We start from the raw sequence: 17,999 nt of genomic DNA, 5'->3' as shown, positions 1-17,999 counted from the left end.
AAAAGAACCAAAACAAAAATCCCCCAAAAACCTGCCATGACCAAAATGCAGAAAGTAATTCTCCAGATATGTCATAATGTCATTGTTTCATCTAAAGGTAAATTAAAATTGTATAGTGTTTAGTCTTATTTTGTACAAGCAGAATGATTCGTTAAAGATGACAAGTGTATGTTGAGGGGAAGGATGCTAGAGATTGTATGGACATACAAATATGTATTGACTAGATAGATCTTGACTAGATTTTTTTTAAAAAATGTATCTCAGTGTCTTTATATATACCTATATATATATACATATATATACACACACCAATATATATATACAAGCAAGAATGTAACTTGCACACTTTTTTTTGTATTATGTGCATAAACATTCCCAGACATGCATACAGATATATATGTAGCATAAGGAAATTAATTTATGCATTTTATGAGCAATTTCCAAGCACTTTAAAAATAATTTCAGCAGACTGTAATGTTCTTTCAGAATTATATCAAGCTTCAAAACATGATTCTGTTACAAATAGTACAATAAGGAATGCTCACAATACTACTAGTAATACTCATGATTTTACCAACCCTCAAAATAACCACCATGATAAATTAGAAGAATTCAGGTTACATTTTTGGAAAGGAAAAAAAACAAAAGGTATTTCTAAGAAGTGAATCAAAGAATGAAATTAGTTACCTTTGCAAATCCTTCAGATGGAAGAAGCAAGTAAAGAATATTGCTTCTGGCAATTTATAAGCAGGAGATCATCACAAAAAGGAAAGCCAAACCATTATTGTTGTCATGTATTGGAACCTCAGTCACTTTTAATTTCCAGCAGTCTTTCTTCCTGCAATATGTTTCTGTTAGGGCACAAGACTGAATCACCTATAAAGACTTACAGTCTTTTGTAAAAGTACTCATGCACACACAATGCAAAGTGAGCCGCTTGCAGTTCACTAATGATCTGCCAATATCTGCCCTACAGAATATGCATGACATGTTTATTAACTTATTACTCCATGTACTCTCACACCTGCTATCAAAAAGATGCAGATCTGTAAATTATATTTCCAGGTGTTTGGCACACTGTCTAGGAAATTAAAGAATAATGCTGGAAAGATTTGAAAACTGGCACAAAGATGGACTGACCTTTTTAAACCAAGCAAAAAGGAAATATTCAGTTAATTACCAAAGATTTTTCAATGGCCTAAACTGTGCTTTAGAATAATTTTTTTGAACAACTACCAATAACACATTTAGCATCTAAGCTGTATGTTCTTCTCAAACAAAAGTCTGGAATGTGCTATTAAAGCATGAAGATTGTAATAAGTACTGGCTTCAGAACTGAGTACGAGACTTCTGATTCCCTAGAAAATCCTGTAATAAAGGCCATTCTTATTTATGCAAAGATCTGGTCTGCAGGATCAATGTTAAAATATTAATTGCAATTGACAAAAAATGTCAGTCACATGAACTTGAAGTAGCAACCACATTTGAATCATAATATCTTTTTGTGAAGGACTAACATAAACCTATCAAGTTATTCTATAAAGCTTCAGCAAATAAAGATGACTATCTGCTCGTAATGGCCATTCCTTGAACACTGCCTGAAGTTCATGGGATTGGAGTATGAGGCTGCTTAGATGCATGGAAAAGCATACTACTCCCTGGAACATCTCAGGTCCTTCTTCCAGGTCTGTGGCACTATCTTGGACTCCCAGAGGGGAAAATAAGCAAGTGGTGTGAATGCACAGAAATAACTCCTGAAGAACAATGTAATTTTGTTATCCTTTTCTTTTGCACGGCATCTGTGTCTGCTTACTAATTGCTCTCAGAATATCTATATTTACAAAGGAGATCAGACAAGAAAGTTCTGGGGATTTTTTTAGGCAAAAAATGGACTTGGTTAAACTGAGCATCAGATCATAATGTCAAGTAAAATCATGAACAGATGTACAGCTTCCAGATGTACAGGTTTTCTAGCTAAAGAATGACAACAGTAACATCACTGATGGAGAAAACTGATGATGTTAAAAGCTTGAACAACCTAAAATGTCCAAAATACTCTGCACTGCAGCCTCAAACTAAGAGGGAGTAGCCCATTAAAAGGGCATTCATAATTATGAACCTGATTACAATATCATCCCTCCTTGCATACTAATACCTTATTGTCCCTATGCTACCTTAGATGTGTCTGTCTTTAGTGGTCATGTGTGAAGCACTGTAGTATGTCCAACAGAGTTGATGTTACAGAATAAAGCATTTGAACAGACTGAAATAAATCACTGGGCAAACATGTCAACAGTATCAAGTCAGTTATTCAAAATCCTGTAAGTGGAGAGATGTCAAAAAAAGAACCAAGTAGTACCTCCTTTCATATATGACCGGTTTTCTGAAGGCTCCCACCACAAGTTCCACATTTGCTCACATTATTTAAACTAAATTATATCAGGCATTAATGCATGTCAGAGTGCCTTAATGAACAATGGAAAAAGGGTCTTAGATGTCCTTCTCAATTGAGACCTCTGCCAAACTATCCTGGTTATGAAACAATGTAAGAGAAGAGAGTGACTTCTCACGTGTTCCTATAGGGATATGGCGATCTGCCCCAGCAGAGTTCACTCTGTTTTCCACACTTCAAAAATCACTTTAAAACAGAACAGAGCAAAAGAAAAAATGGTAAATTATACTTAACAGGTAAAAAAAAAGTGAGAAAGAAATAATGACTATTCCAAAACAGGGTGGAAAAAAAGTTAAAAATTCTATCTGTTAGGATTTCTATTAGCTATTAAACTTTCCTAACAAAGCTTTTTTTTAAAATATGACTAATGATAACATTTAGGTAATTAAGTTTCAATAGTTTTTTTTTTTAATATATTTTGATTACAATTTTGTAATCTGACTTAGCAATGATACCAGAGGAATCCAGCTCCATTCATTCAACCTGAGGGAATAGCATACAATTATCAAGGCCTGATAAAATGGCTGCTGTAATAGTAGCAGCCATGCAGAACAATTCTTTGTCTACTGAGCTACAGACATAGCAATGTTCACATAGCAATGAATGAACATAAGTCTATCTTTCTCACATATTTATAGGTGTAAAGAAATGTATTACTTTTGGAGATCCTGGCACTATTGATTCCTATGAAGGGGATATGGCTCTAAAGTGAACACGAGCGATTTTTGTACAACTTTGTTAATGGAGAAGACATATAGAAAGGAGCCTGACAAAGTAAATATATGGTTGGACAGTTTCTACAGCCTCCACATGTCCTGGTTTTGGCAGGGATGGAGTTAATTTCCTTCCTAGTAGCTGGTACAGTGCTGTGTTTTGGATTTAGGATGAGAACAAGGTTGATAACACACCGGTGTTTTAGTTGTTGCTAAGCAGTGCTTACACTAGTCAAGGACTTTTCAGCTTCCCATGCTCTGCCGACTGAGAAGGCTGGAGGTGCCCAAGAAGCTGGGAGGGGGCACAGCCAAACTGGCCAAAGGGACATTCCATACCATGGGACGTCATGCTCAGTACATAAACTGGGGAAAGCTGGCCGGGGGGGGCCGCTGCTCGGGGACCGGCTGGGCATTGGTCGGCAGGTGGTGAGCAATTGTACTGTGCATCACTTGCTTTGTGTATTATTATTATTATCATATTATTATTATTATAATTTTATTTCAATTATTAAACTGTTTTTATCTCAACCCACGAGTTTTTCTCACTTGTGCTCTTCCAATTCTCTCCCCCATCCCACCGGGGTCGGGGGGGAGTGAGCGAGCGGCTGTGTGGTGCTCAGTTGCCGACTGAGGTTAAACCACAACAGTCCTTTTTGGCGCCCAACGTGGGGCACGAAGGGTTTGAGATAATAACAGATTAACCGGAGTGTATTAAGGAATTTATATCTGTTAACAGTTGTGGGTCACAATGTTGGTTCTCTGTTCTCAATATTGATTTGTGTAATCTGTATCGTGCTCCTTTTTCTGCTGTACATGTTAAAGATTGATGTTGGTTTTTGCAGTTTGCTATGGTCTGCAGCGATTAGTGATGTCTCGCTTGTGAGGTCTGTTTTTAGAACATTGACCTTGACGTTAGCGTGGTATGTAAATTTCTCAATGAAGCCGTTACTGTACCACGGAGACCATTTAGTGGAGACAACTAGCAATTGCAGTAACTTTTCTGAGAGTTTTTTTACGGATGAAATACAGAATGGCAGTGTCACTACCTTCTTCTATGATGTTTCCTCCTTCATTACAGTAACTTTCCAGTATTTTGAACAGCCTTGGGTAGTTAAGATACTTCTATTGGTAATTCTTGGGAATATTGTTTCGGTTTTGTCTAAAGTTGGTAAGCAATTTAAGAATATCATCCAGAGATCTGCCCCAAGGCTGGATAGTTATGAGTGGCAGGGTGTGTGGGATAGGATGGGCAAGTACCTAGGCCAATGGGCACCCCCAGTGTTTTGGAACTTCACCCCTGAGCAAGTGCAGAATCCTGAAGAGTTAGTAGAATATTTGGACAAAGTATGCTGTCACCCTGGCAACTCCAGAGAGATGCAGATCATTGCAACGTGCTGGGGCCTGGCCCATGCCTACCGAGCCCTGTTCAACACCATTCAGTACCCTCAAGGGGAAGAGAAGGTCTCTGGCTCTGACGGTAAAATGACACGCACTGCGGCCACTCAGACGGGGGCGACACACCATGCAGCCACTCCGACCCCGGCGACAGGCCCTGCAGCCACTCCGACCCCAGCAATATGCTCTGCAGCTACTCAGACTCCGGCAACAGGCCCTGCGGCCACTCAGACCCCGGCAACAGGCCCTGTGGCCACTCCAACCCCGGTGACATGCACTGCAGCCACTCAGATCCCAGTGACACGCCCTGTGGCTGAACCAAAGAACCAGCCTGTGCCGGTATCAGTCGCCCCTGTACACAAGAAGAAATCTTGGAAGCGGAAGTCGGCTCGTTTAGTAAGGGAGGAAGAAGCTTCTTCTAAAGGGGAGCCGGAGGAAGAACTGTACGACTACCCTGGAGAAGGGCCATCACGAGAACGGGAGGAGGAGAGACGGCCACTGATCGGGGAGGAAGAAGAGGAAGATACCGGCAATACGAGGAAAGTCACTCTTCCTCCCTCGTCTCGGCTGTGGAGAAACTGTCCCGGGAGATCCAGCAACTCAGAGAGGATAGGTCCTACTCCTCACCTGTATGGACCAGTATCTCGGCTATTAGGAGTCAGCGTTCTTTTGCTCGAGAGAGAGAATATAAAGGGTACACACCACGGGGCACCGTAATGTTTTATCTGCGTGACCACGGAGAGGACATGAGGAAGTGGGATGGAAAACCTACCTCAGCCCTAGGGGCACGGGTACGTGAATTGCAAGGGGAAAACAATCACAGAACGAGGTTCTTCCAGGAAAATTGCTGCTCCAGTTTCCAGCGGGCAGTTCCGCAGACAGAGCAGAAGGGCTGATCTTACTCCTGATCTTAATGAAGAAACTTCTGACTCGTATGTTGTCGTGGTTTAATCTCAGTCGGCAACTAAGCACCATGCAGCCGCTCGCTCACTCCCCCCCGACCCCAGTGGGATGGGGGAGAGAATTGGAAGAGCACAAGTGAGAAAAACTCGTGGGTTGAGATAAAAACAGTTTAATAATTGAAATAAAATGACAATAATAATAATATGATAATAATAATAATACACAAAGCAAGTGATGCACAGTACAATTGCTCACCATCCGCCGACCGAGGCCCAGCCAGTCCCCGAGCAGCGGCCCCCCCGGCCAGCTTTCCCCAGTTTATGTACTGAGCATGACGTCACATGGTATGGAATGTCCCTTTGGCCAGTTTGGCTGTGCCCCCTCCCAGCTTCTTGGGCGCCTCCAGCCTTCACAGTGGGTAGAGCATGGGAAACTAAAAAGTCCTTGGCTAGTGTAAGCATTACCTAGCAACAACTAAAACATCGGCGTGTTATCAACTTTGTTCTCATCCTGAATCCATAACACAGCACTGTACCAGCTACTAGGAAGGAAATTAACTCTATCCCTGCCGAAACCAGGACATATGTACAAGAAGTGAGAAATGAGTACTGTGAGGAGGACTAGAGGGGCCCTTCCTCCAGCCAGGGGGAGGAAAGGGACAACCGGGTTTACTGGACTGTGTGGATTCGGTGGCCTGGCACATCAGACCCACAGGAGTATAAGGCTCTAGTGGACGCCGGTGCACGGTGTACCCTAATGCCATCAAGCTATATAGGGGCAGAACCCATCTGTATTTCTGGGGTGACGGGGGGATCCCAACAGCTAACTGTATTGGAAGCCGAAGTGAGTCTAACTGGGAATGGGTGGCAGAAGCACCCCATTGTGACTGGCCCAGAGGCTCCGTGCATCCTTGGCATAGACTACCTCAGGAGAGGGTATTTCCAGGACCCAAAAGGGTACAGGTGGGCTTTTGGTATAGCTGCCTTGGAGACGGAGGAAATTAAACAGCTGTCCACCTTGCCTGGTCTCTCGGAGGACCCCTCTGTTGTGGGGTTGCTGAAGGTCGAAGACCAACAGGTGCCCATCGATACCACCACGGTGCACCAGCGGCAATATCGCACCAACCGAGACTCCCTGATTCCCATTCATGAGCTGATTCGTCGACTGGAGAGCCAAGGAGTGATCAGCAAGACTCGTTCACCCTTTAACAGTGCCATATGGCCAGTGCGGAAGTCTAATGGAGAGTGGAGACTAACAGTAGACTATCGTGGCCTAAATGAAGTCATGCCACCGCTGAGTGCTGCTGTGCCAGACATGCTAGAACTTCAATACGAACTGGAGTCAAAGGCAGCCAAGTGGTATGCCACAGTTGTTATTGCTAATGCTTTTTTCTCAATCCCTTTGGCAGCAGAGTGCAGGCCACAGTTTGCTTTCACTTGGCGGGGCGTTCAGTACACCTGGAACCGACTGCCCCAGGGGTGGAAACACAGCCCCACCATTTGCCATGGACTGATCCAGACTGCACTGGAACAGGGTGGAGCTCCAGAACACCTGCAATACATTGATGACATCATCGTGTGGGGCAACACAGCAGGAGAAGTTTTTGAAAAAGGGAAGGAAATAGTCCAAATCCTGCTGAAGGCTGGTTTTGCCATAAAACAAAGTAAGGTCAAGGGACCTGCACAGGAGATCCAATTTTTAGGAATAAAATGGCAAGATGGACGTCGTCAGATCCCAATGGATGTGATCAACAAAATAACAGCCATGTCTCCCCCAACTAGCAAAAAGGAAACACAGGGTTTTGAACAAATTAAAGAGGAGACAGTTCATGCAGTCGCCCTGGGGCCAGTCTAGCCTGGACAAGATGTAAAAAATGTGCTCTACACCGCAGCCAGGGAGAATGGCCCTACCTGGAGCCTCTGGCAGAAAGCACCTGGGGAGACTCGAGGTCGACCCCTAGGGTTTTGGAGTCGGGGATACAGAGGATCCGAGGCCCGCTATACTCCAACTGAAAAAGAGATATTAGAAGCATGTGAAGGGGTTCGAGCTGCTTCGGAAGTGATCGGCACTGAAGCACAGCTCCTCCTGGCACCCCGACTGCCGGTGCTGGGCTGGATGTTCAGAGGGAGGGTCCCCTGTACACATCATGCAACTGATGCTACGTGGAGTAAGTGGGTTGCACTGATCACAACGGGCTCGAATAGGAAACCCCAGTCGCCCAGGGACCCTCAAGTGAACACGGACTGGCCAGAGGGCAAAGATTTTGGAATATCACCAGAGGAGGAGGTGACGCGTGCTGAGGAGGCTCCAATGTATAATGAACTACCAGGAAATGAGAAGCAATATGCCCTGTTCACTGATGGGTCCTGTCGTCTTGTGGGAAAACATCGGAGGTGGAAAGCTGCTGTATGGAGTCCTATGCGACAAGTTGTAGAAACTGCTGCAGGAGAAGGTGAATCAAGCCAATTTGCAGAAGTAAAGGCCATCCAGCTGGCTTTAGACATTGCTGACCGAGAAAAGTGGCCAGTGCTCTATCTCTGTACTGACTCATGGATGGTGGCAAATGCCCTGTGGGGGTGGTTACAGCAATGGAAGCAGAGCAACTGGCAGCGCAGAGGCAAACCCATCTGGGCTGCCGCATTGTGGCAAGATATTGCTGCCCGGGTGGAGAACCTGGTTGTAAAAGCCCGTCACGTAGATGCTCACGTACCCAAGAGTCGGGCCATTGAAGAACATCAAAACAACCAGCAGGTGGATCAGGCTGCTAAGATTGAAGTGGCTCAGGTGGATCTGGACTGGCAGCATAAGTGTGAGGGATTTATAGCTTGGTGGGCCCATGACACCTCAGGTCACCAAGGAAGAGATGCAACATACAGATGGGCTCGTGATCGAGGGGTGGACTTGACCATGGACACTATTGCGCAGGTTATCCATGAATGCGAAACATGCGCTGCAATCAAGCAAGCCAAGCAGTTAAAGCCTCTCTGGTATGGAGGACGATGGCTGAAATATAACTATGGGGAGGCCTGGCAGATCGATTATATCGCACTCCCACAAACCCGCCAAGGCAAGCGCCACGTGCTTACAATGGTGGAGGCAACCACCGGATGGCTGGAAACACATCCCGTGCCCCATGCCACTGCCCGGAACACTATCCTGGGCCTTGAAAAGCAAGTCCTATGGCGACATGGCACCCCAGAAAGAATTGAGTCAGACAACGGGACTCATTTCCGAAACAACCTCATAGACACCTGGGCCAAAGAGCACGGCATTGAGTGGGTGTATCACATCCCCTGTCATGCACCAGCCTCTGGGAAAATTGAACGATACAATGGACTGTTAAAGACTACGCTGAGAGCAATGGGTGGCGGGACATTCAAACATTGGGATACGCATTTAGCAAAGGCCACCTGGTTAGTCAACACTCGGGGATCTGCCAATCGAGCAGGCCCTGCCCAGTCAGAACTTTTACGTACTGTAGATGGGAATAAAGTTCCTGTAGTGCACATAAAAAATATGCTGGGGAAGACAGTCTGGGTTATTCCTGCCTCGGGCAGAGGCAGACCCATCCGTGGGATTGCTTTTGCTCAAGGACCTGGGTGCACTTGGTGGATAATGCGGAAGGATGGGGAAGTCCGATGTGTACCTCAAGGGGATTGGATTTTGGGTGAGAATAGCCAATGATCTGAATTATGTGGTGTTACGTACTACATAATATTATATGCCATACTAATGATAATTACAGTAAGAATCACCCAGACTAATGAAGAATAACTTCAGTGAAACCAAGCAAAGCACAGTGATGATGGTACCAGAACTGACTTCAACATGAAACAATCCAACACTACATACCATCTCCATCTTTCCTGCCCTGAAAGATTATTGCGACAGATGGAGCCCAAAGTCATGGACTAAATGAACTCACCGAACATTTTAGAGGGATGGCCCACAGACGAAGGGAATGATATATGTGTGTGTGTGTGTGTGTATATATATATATATATAATAAAAAAAAAAGGGGGGTGGTGATTAATGAAAATGTACTGGAAAATATGAGACTTGAGCATGACGCAGATGGTATAGAATAAGGGGTGGATATTGTCCTGGTTTCGGCAGGGATAGAGTTAGTTTCCTTTCTAGTAGCTGGTACAGTGCTGTGTTATGGATTCAGGATGAGAACAAGGTTGATAACACACCGATGTTTTAGTTGTTGCTAGGTAATGCTTACACTAGCCAAGGACTTTTCAGCTACCCATGCTCTGCCAACTGAGAAGGCTGGAGGTGCCCAAGAAGCTGGGAGGGGGCACAGCCAAACTGGCCAAAGGGACATTCCATACCATGTGACGTCATGCTCAGTACATAAACTGGGGAAAGCTGGCCGGGGGGGCCGCTGCTCGGGGACTGGCTGGGCCTCGGTCAGCGGGTGGTGAGCAATTGCACTGTGCATCACTTGCTTTGTGTAGTATTATTTTTATTATTATTATTATTATTATCATTTTATTTCAATTATTAAACTGTTTTTATCTCAACCCACGACTTTTTCTCACTTGTGCTCTTCCAATTCTCTCCCCCATCCCACCGGGGTCAGGGGGGAGTGAGCGAGCAGCTGCGTGGTGCTCAGTTGCCGACTGAGGTTAAACCACGACACTCATACTAAGTTTAAATAAGACTCTGCTAGTCAGTTGAAAGCTCCAAGATGAATGTACACGTAAGTTCATATGGAAATCAAATGTCTTTCCAAATCAGTATTGCTTAATTAATCACAGCCAATGATACAAATTAAAAGTACTGTAAATAAACACAGGAACAGAAGACTAGTAGAGGCCATTATGTTTAGCTGTGATCAGTCTCTGATGCACCAAAATAGGAGTATTAACAGCAAAATAATCCAAAAGCCAACTGTCTGTTTTCATTACTTTCTCATACCCTCCTTTTTCCAACTTTTTTTGTAAGTTAAGCACAGCTTTCTGGTTGTTGTGTCATGAAAGCATGGATATATATAATGCACAAAAAATCTAACTACTTATTACCTACTTACTACTTATTTTATTAAAGAATACAGAATCACAGAATCACAGAATCACAGAATGGTTGAGGTTGGACGGGAGCTCTGGAGGTCATCTTGCCCAATCCCCCCCTGCAGCGGCCACCTAGAGCCAGTTGCGCAGGACCATGTCTAGATGGTTTTTGAATATCTCTAAGGAGGGAGACTCCACTACCTCCCTGGGCAAATTATTTGAGTGCTCAGTCACCTTCACAGAAAAAAAGTGTTTCCTGATGTTCAGAGGGAACCTCCCGTGTTTCAGTTTGTGCCCATTCCCTCTTGTCCTGTCATGGGGCACCACTGAAAAGAGCCTGGCTCTGTTCTCTTTGCGCCCTCCCTTCAGGTATTTATATACATTAATAAGATCCCCCCCGAGCCCTGAGTGGCTGATACGACCCTCTGGCCTATCAGCCACTCCTCCCAGTTTTGTGTTATCTGCAAATTTGCTGAGGGTACACTCTGCCCCATCATCCAGATCATTAATGAAGATGTTGAACAGGCCTGGACCCAATATTGTCCCCTAGGGTACACCACTAGTCACTGGCCTCCAACTAGACTTTGCTCTGCTGATCACCACCTTCTGGGCCGGGCCATTCAGCCAGTTTTCAATTCACCTCCCTACCCTCAGGATCCTGAACTCCACCATCACATGGTCACTTCAGCCAAGGCTGCCTTAGATCTTCACATCCCCAACGAGTCCCTCCTTGTTGGTGAGCAGGAGGTCCAGCAGAGCACCTCTCCATGTTGGCTCCTCTATCGCTTCCAGTTCTCTCTATACCTTCTAATTCACAGAATTTCATGCATTCTCCAGCTTTATGCAAACAGATAAAAACCAAATGAACAGACAGATGCAAAAACTGCATATTAAGTTTTATTATATTTTACAGAATATTTTTCATACAAATATATTTTCTTTGGGAGAACAATTAAAATCTTGCCTTTTTTCCCCTGAAGGACATAGGATAAATAGTCAGTACTATTTTTCAAGTTCATGACAAGGGAATTTAAATCTTTTTTTTTTTTCCCCTGGAAAGACAAATGATCAATGATTATTATTTCCAATTTCATTTACCCCCTGGCCATCGACAGCTTCACTGACAGATGTACTGTAGTCAATATTGTAACAAGATCAGCAAATTTCCTTTTGTAAACACTTCAACTTGTAACTTATTGAGTATTTCAAAGTTATTAGCCAGTTACTATGATAGTGCTTCATTATTTTCTACCTACTACAAATCAGAGAATGAAATATTAAGAGATACTACATTAATTCTCCACTAAAAAACTTTCTCAGTTTCTTTAAGATAGAACATAAAAATACTCACAATTCTGAAAAAAAAAATTAAAAAAAAGAACTAGCAGTAAATTATTATTCCTTCTGTAGAGCCCTTGAATGTTCAGCTGTATACACAAGAACCATATCCACATTTGGACTGAACGGACATGGTCTATTTAGAATGATTTGAAGATCTTGCCCCAAAAGGCAGATTCATCACATCCATCCAAGCAAGCCATTTGAAAAATCTAGCTCACAAGACCTAATTAATCCTTAGTATAGTTTCACTGATATATATAGATCTACAATGTTTAATTTCTGTTCTGTAACAGAAAGGCACTCACACTGCAGTAATAGTCTTAAAAGTGTAATTGTAAAAGGTATTCTTTATAACTGCTCAGTTTTTATCAAATTGCAACTCCTTACAGTTTGACTTGGATTCCAAAATTGTACTTCTGTTCACTTCATCTTGTACATCATTATGAGTTATAAAAAATATATAGTGAACTATAATAATAATTCTATTAATATCCAAGTTATAGATCTGTTATCAGAAGAAAAAGAAACACATTGCATCTTCTGAAAAAAAAATTGGGTTTGAGTCAGTTTACTTTGAAGTATCAAAGCTGTTCACTAATATGGTATACTCTGGGAATCCATCTGCCTAAAAGATAATTTTCTCCCCATGTAGTAATCCTATCCCCAAAACAACCTTACTGTAAGCAGAGCTTCCCTATATCTGAAGTAGGATTATACTTTGTTTTACCATATCCTAGTGTCCAATCTGGGGTTTTCATTCTACTTAGCTGATATAGTGAAATTCTATTACAGAACTGAAAACTATATATTAGTTTGGAAATAAACTGTTAAGTATAACAGAAAGGATTTTTAAGGAAACCTTTGCTATCAATGAATAAAAAGATTTCAAAGTATTGTGCAAAGACAGCATTTCAGTCCTATCTCTCAGCTCTTCTTCCCTTGGATTATTTATAACACAATTTCCAGTGAAGGATTTCTCTAAAGTATGGTTATAAAGAAAAGCTATTTTAAAATAAAATATAGTATTTTCATATATATAGCACAAGAACAACATTTTCAGAAAAATAACAAGCATCTGAAAAATAGAGATATATGCTGGAATATCTCAATTTACATGTAACACTGAATGAAGCCTTTATGAATGGCTACCATGCAAGACTAACTAGTCCAGTGAGGCTCATCTCCTCAGGCTCCCTCTATAGCCAACACAAAGAGAAAGCTGCTCTAAGTCATCCTATAGAGGAGTACATCTTTTTTCATCAACTACAAAGGATGTGTAGAGAGACCATCCTTACCAAGACTGAAGCTAGCCTTTGTTAAAATCCTCTGTATATTCAAGCATTTTTAGTTTAACCGAAATGTTACATGCAATGTATGGACTGCATCATTTATAATAAAATAGTCCACTACATAAGATTTTTGAGACATATATATGTAACTTGGATTTTCAAAAACAGCTACAATGCTTAATCTTTAACATTAGAGTCTGAGAAAAGCCTTGCCAATTTGAAGAAAAAATGTGATAAAGTTAAAACTAATTGAAAGATAGACTATAAAATATATAGTTTTTCTTACATTAACTGAACATCTACGTTTGGATAAATGCAAATTTTGAGGACAAAGTTAACATCTCTAAGTGTTAAATCAGAATTAAGTACTGCGTCTAAGACCACCTAAGATTTTTATGCTAGCAGCTGTCCGTTATAAAGTAATTATCTTGGATAGTCTAGCAATAACAGGAGTCCTGCATGCTACCTCATAGGATATCAGTATCCAAAAGAGAATATTAGTATTCAAAAGAGAGATAACAGCCCCATACTCAAAGGACAGCTCAGGTAGAAGGCTCAGCGCTCAGAGGACATGGCTGTATAAGGCATTTTAAATGTTCTTCTAAGGGCTTCAGTATTTGAAATATTCTGCCTCTGAAATAATCTCAAGCACTTTCCATCTGGAATGATGGTCTGGTATATCACAGATATATATTTTAAATGTAGGATATTAAAAAAAACCCCAACCATCTGCACACCCACAAAGGAGCTCAGAAAGACAATGGCAAGAGGGGGACCCCAAATAATACCCTGCTGGCTCCTTCCAGGCCCATCTGCACAAGCCCAGAGGAGCATAGGGGCACAATGGCAGGTGAGAATGCAAATCAAGGACTCCCAAGGAATGAACACCTTGTACCAGCCGCTCCCGAGGCTGTCCCAGCAGAGCCATCGGCCCCATTGTCCAGGCATGAAACCAGGAGCATGACCTTTCGGACTAAGTGGGGTTGCTGCCTAGGGGTGGGACACATTATGGCATGCAGGGGAAAAGCAATTCAGGATCCCACAGGACTTATTATGGGATGTTTAGGGGAGGAACCAAAGATGGGAAAAGGGACGGGTTTAGGCGATATAGGGAAGAACAAGTGTGGGAAAATAGGGCTGGTCGTGGGTAAATAGTCTGCTGGTCAGTATGCTTGTCTGGCTATGCCCTATGCCTGGTCAGTGCAGTCTGTCCTACCTTCTTATTAAATTCCTTTCTAACTCTTTCCTGGGTGAGGGCGCTCTATTCTGTGTGCATGTGTGTGTATGGGGGTGTGAGTGCCAGCAACTGGAGTCACACCCATGGGTCAGACGCCCGTGTGTCTGTGGTGCCAGCAACTGGAGTGAATGTAGGTGCATGAGTGTGTGATCGCTAGCAAAGATCAAGCTGGACAAGATGGTGAATAGGTGAAATGGACTGGGAGCAAGGGGGTGAGTGGTTCTCTAAGGGGCCAGCTCTGGGTGTGATAGCACCTGTGTATCTCTAGGGGTGGGAGCACAGGGGGTTTGGTTATTGGGACCTGTAAAGTCCTGGCCAGCCTGTGTGTGTGTGTGATGGTCTGTACCAGCAACTGGAGTAGGGCTGCGGCCTCAGGGGCTCATATGTCTAGGTGCCAGCAACTGGGGAGACTGAGTGTCTGAGCCCAGTTGCTAGAGGGATCCATCTTGCACATACGTGTATATATATTCTCACTAGTGGACTTCCATCCTGTCCAGCCAGAGAGGGGAGCATGGGTGCTCTGAGTGTCTGTCTGTGATCTGTGTGGCCAGTCATGTATATATGTAGCATATATGTGTGCTCTGTGTGTGCATGTGTGTGTCTGCTGGGAATACATCTTCAGCCTCACTACTGGTTGGACCTGGGGATATGGAGCAACAGCAGCAGCCTTGCCTCTCTCCAGCTGTTGTGATACCAGCAGAGTTTAAACCTAACCTTATGTAAATATGCTCTAATTGTTGTAGCTTTAGCTATGGTGCAGAGCATTCACAAGATCAAGGATGGAATTTTAACTTATCTTAGAATAACAACCACAAGGGCTTGAGCAATTAAGGGTGTATAGAATGCTTACAAAGCCTTTGGAAAGATAACATCTGTAGTGGCATCCTGAAGTTAACTACGCCTCGGAATGAGTAGGGGGCACCTACCCAAACAACCACCAACGACCACTTGGGGACCCCCCCCCCCCGCATGCTTAGTATAGTTTCGCAACATTAGCAATATGTAAATGTAGTAGATAAGAAGGGTCAATGTGACGTATATGCCATACTAATGAATTATGCAAACTTGAGTGTATAAATATGCTGTTTTCTGTTTAACCTTACACTCGATTTGGGGAACTTCCCCCGAGTGTCCAATTCTGCGCGCTATCCAATAAAGCAATGTCTCCTTCCTAAATGTAGTCTTTTCTCTGTATTTCGGGAGTTAGAGTAAAATGACAACAGTTGGATCCAGCATGATATATTTTCATCTAACAGAGACTAAAAATCCTCATTTCTCTGGGAATTAAGTACAGTACCTTGTATGAGAAAATGAACTCTGTTAGTTACTAGCATACTCCTTATAGATTCCTTATGATGTTAAGATGCTTTTCTTCAGGGAACCAATTATTTTACATCTTATGGTGACTGAATACCTGTGATAATGAGAACTTCAGTATTTTAGGGTTAACTAGCTATTAAAGCTCTTAAATATACTTTTAAAACCTTAACCTTTATGTAGATTTTTGCTTATTTTATTATTATGATTATTTTAAGTAATGTACATACATTGATGTAGTAGAATGCAGGAAAAGGCACAGCCCTTTGCTCTCAATTTTAAAGACTTTTTAAACATTAATGTGAGAGTAAACACACAAACTTAAAGGATGCATTGCTTCTCCAATCTCTAAATTAGGGGAAATCTCAAAATCTCACAGTGGCATCACATCCACAGTCATCTGAAAGAAGGAGACATACTCAAAGAGCTGGTTCCACCATGGCTTTAATGCTCAGGATAGTTATGGCAATTCCTCCACACTGCCAGCAAACTCTAGACATATAAAGTGGAGTCAAGGTACCTCCTTTTTTGTAAGAATGATGATTCATGCACACTGACCCCTTATGCAAACAGCTATCCCACTGGGCTTTCTCTCTTGTCCTGTCCTTCTGTGGACCACCGGGACACCCATATGTGTAGCTATCTGAGGGGAAAATGCTAATAATGATGGTAAAACAAAAATTTTTTACTTTTTAAAAATGCTTTTAAATAATGGAAATATACACACAGTACATATGTAGGCTGCCACTACAGTCAGTCTTTTTCCTTAACAATGCTTTTGGCTGCCCCTAAAATTCACTCCTTTCTTAGGACCCTTAATGCTTCCATGCCAGTGAACAACAGGCACAGTAGTACACTGCTCTGCCCAGACTGAACCCACCCTCAACATGCTGAGAAACAAACAGGTCTAACCTATAAGACATAGGGCAGATCTTATTTTTAGATATATATGTTATACAAGGAACAAGAGACAAAAGCCAGTCCATTTAAGATTGCCAGAAATAAGATTGTCAAAACTTCTCCTTCACCATATAATTCTTCATTGCACGCCATGAAAAAAAGATCAGCCAAAACCAGGAGTATGGCATGAAAAAACTCCATCCTAAACTGCCAGAATTATAAGCAACTGGAAATAGTCAGGCAACTGTCATAAAAGATGGTACTATCCAATCTTGCCTGTAATATACATTTATACATGTATCATTATATATAGATTGTTTTTTTAATGTGAATTATATACATATATCTTCATTGAAGATGCACATACTATGGGGAATAACACAGGTATAAAATCCATTTTTTATTATTTACGTAAATAAGTCAGGTCACATAACACTGATCAAAAAAAAAAAAAAAAGTTTTCCCAAACTCCCTAAGTATATGTCCTGGTTTCGGCTGGGAGAGAGTTAATTTCCTTCCTAGTAGCTGGTACAGTGCTGTGTTTTGGATTTAGGATGAGAACAAAGTTGATAACGCACCGATGTTTTAGTTGTTGCTAGGTAATGCTTACACCAGCCAAGGACTTTTCAGCTTCCCATGCTCTACCGACTGAGAAGGCTGGAGGTGCACAAGAAGCTGGGAGGGGGCACAGCCAAACTGGCCAAAGGGACATTCCATACCATGGGACGTCATGCTCAGTACATAAACTGGGGAAAGCTGGCCGGGGGGGCCGCTGCTCGGGGACTGGCTGGGCATCGGTCGGCGGGTGGTGAGCAATTGCATTGTGCATCACTTATTTTGTATATTCTTTTATCATTATTATTATTTTTTTCCCTTCCTTTTCTGTCCTATTAAACTGTCTTTATCTCAACCCATGAATTTTACTTTTTTTTTTCCCCCGATTCTCTCCCCCATCCCACTGGGGGGGGAGTGAGTGAGCAAGCGCCTGTGTGGTGTTTAGCCACCTGCCGGGTCAAACCACAACAGTATATTAGTACAAACCTAACTGTCATAGTCAACTTCACTTCAGGACAGTGTTCAAGATAATCTAAAAGACTAGTGATAAATACAGGTGATAACTAGTTGGAATAATCCATATTTCTCTCTATATAAAAAGCTGTTTTCCTCCTCTAACCTAACACTGAGAAGCTTGTAGGAAGCAAAGTATAGATCCAGCTTAGCTCTGCTCAAGTGGAAGAAAGCAACAAAAGTCACCAGTGTGTCACCTTAATAATTCCCACTACATAAAGCTGTTAAAAGTTACTTTAAGACCAGGTTAAACTACAGCAGTCTAAGAACTATATAATGTACAGGCTGGTAGCAGAGTGTCTATAATGTGCTGCCTATTGGAATGTAAGATAGCTGGCTGACTTCCTCAGCTGAGAAAGAACTACA

General features: G+C 42.5%; 1 protein-coding gene across 2 annotated transcripts in view; it reads right to left on the bottom strand.

Moving 5' to 3' along the window:
• LOC143171854 (single-stranded DNA-binding protein 2-like) overlaps positions 1 to 17,999 on the bottom strand; it is a 219,751-nt gene that overhangs the window by 68,947 nt on the left and 132,805 nt on the right. The gene's annotated exons all lie outside the window — the stretch shown is intronic.

The sequence above is a fragment of the Aptenodytes patagonicus genome, chromosome W, assembly GCF_965638725.1.
Source record: "Aptenodytes patagonicus chromosome W, bAptPat1.pri.cur, whole genome shotgun sequence".
Classification (NCBI taxonomy): Eukaryota; Metazoa; Chordata; class Aves; order Sphenisciformes; family Spheniscidae; genus Aptenodytes; species Aptenodytes patagonicus.
This window is presented reverse-complemented; position numbering and strand designations above follow the sequence as displayed.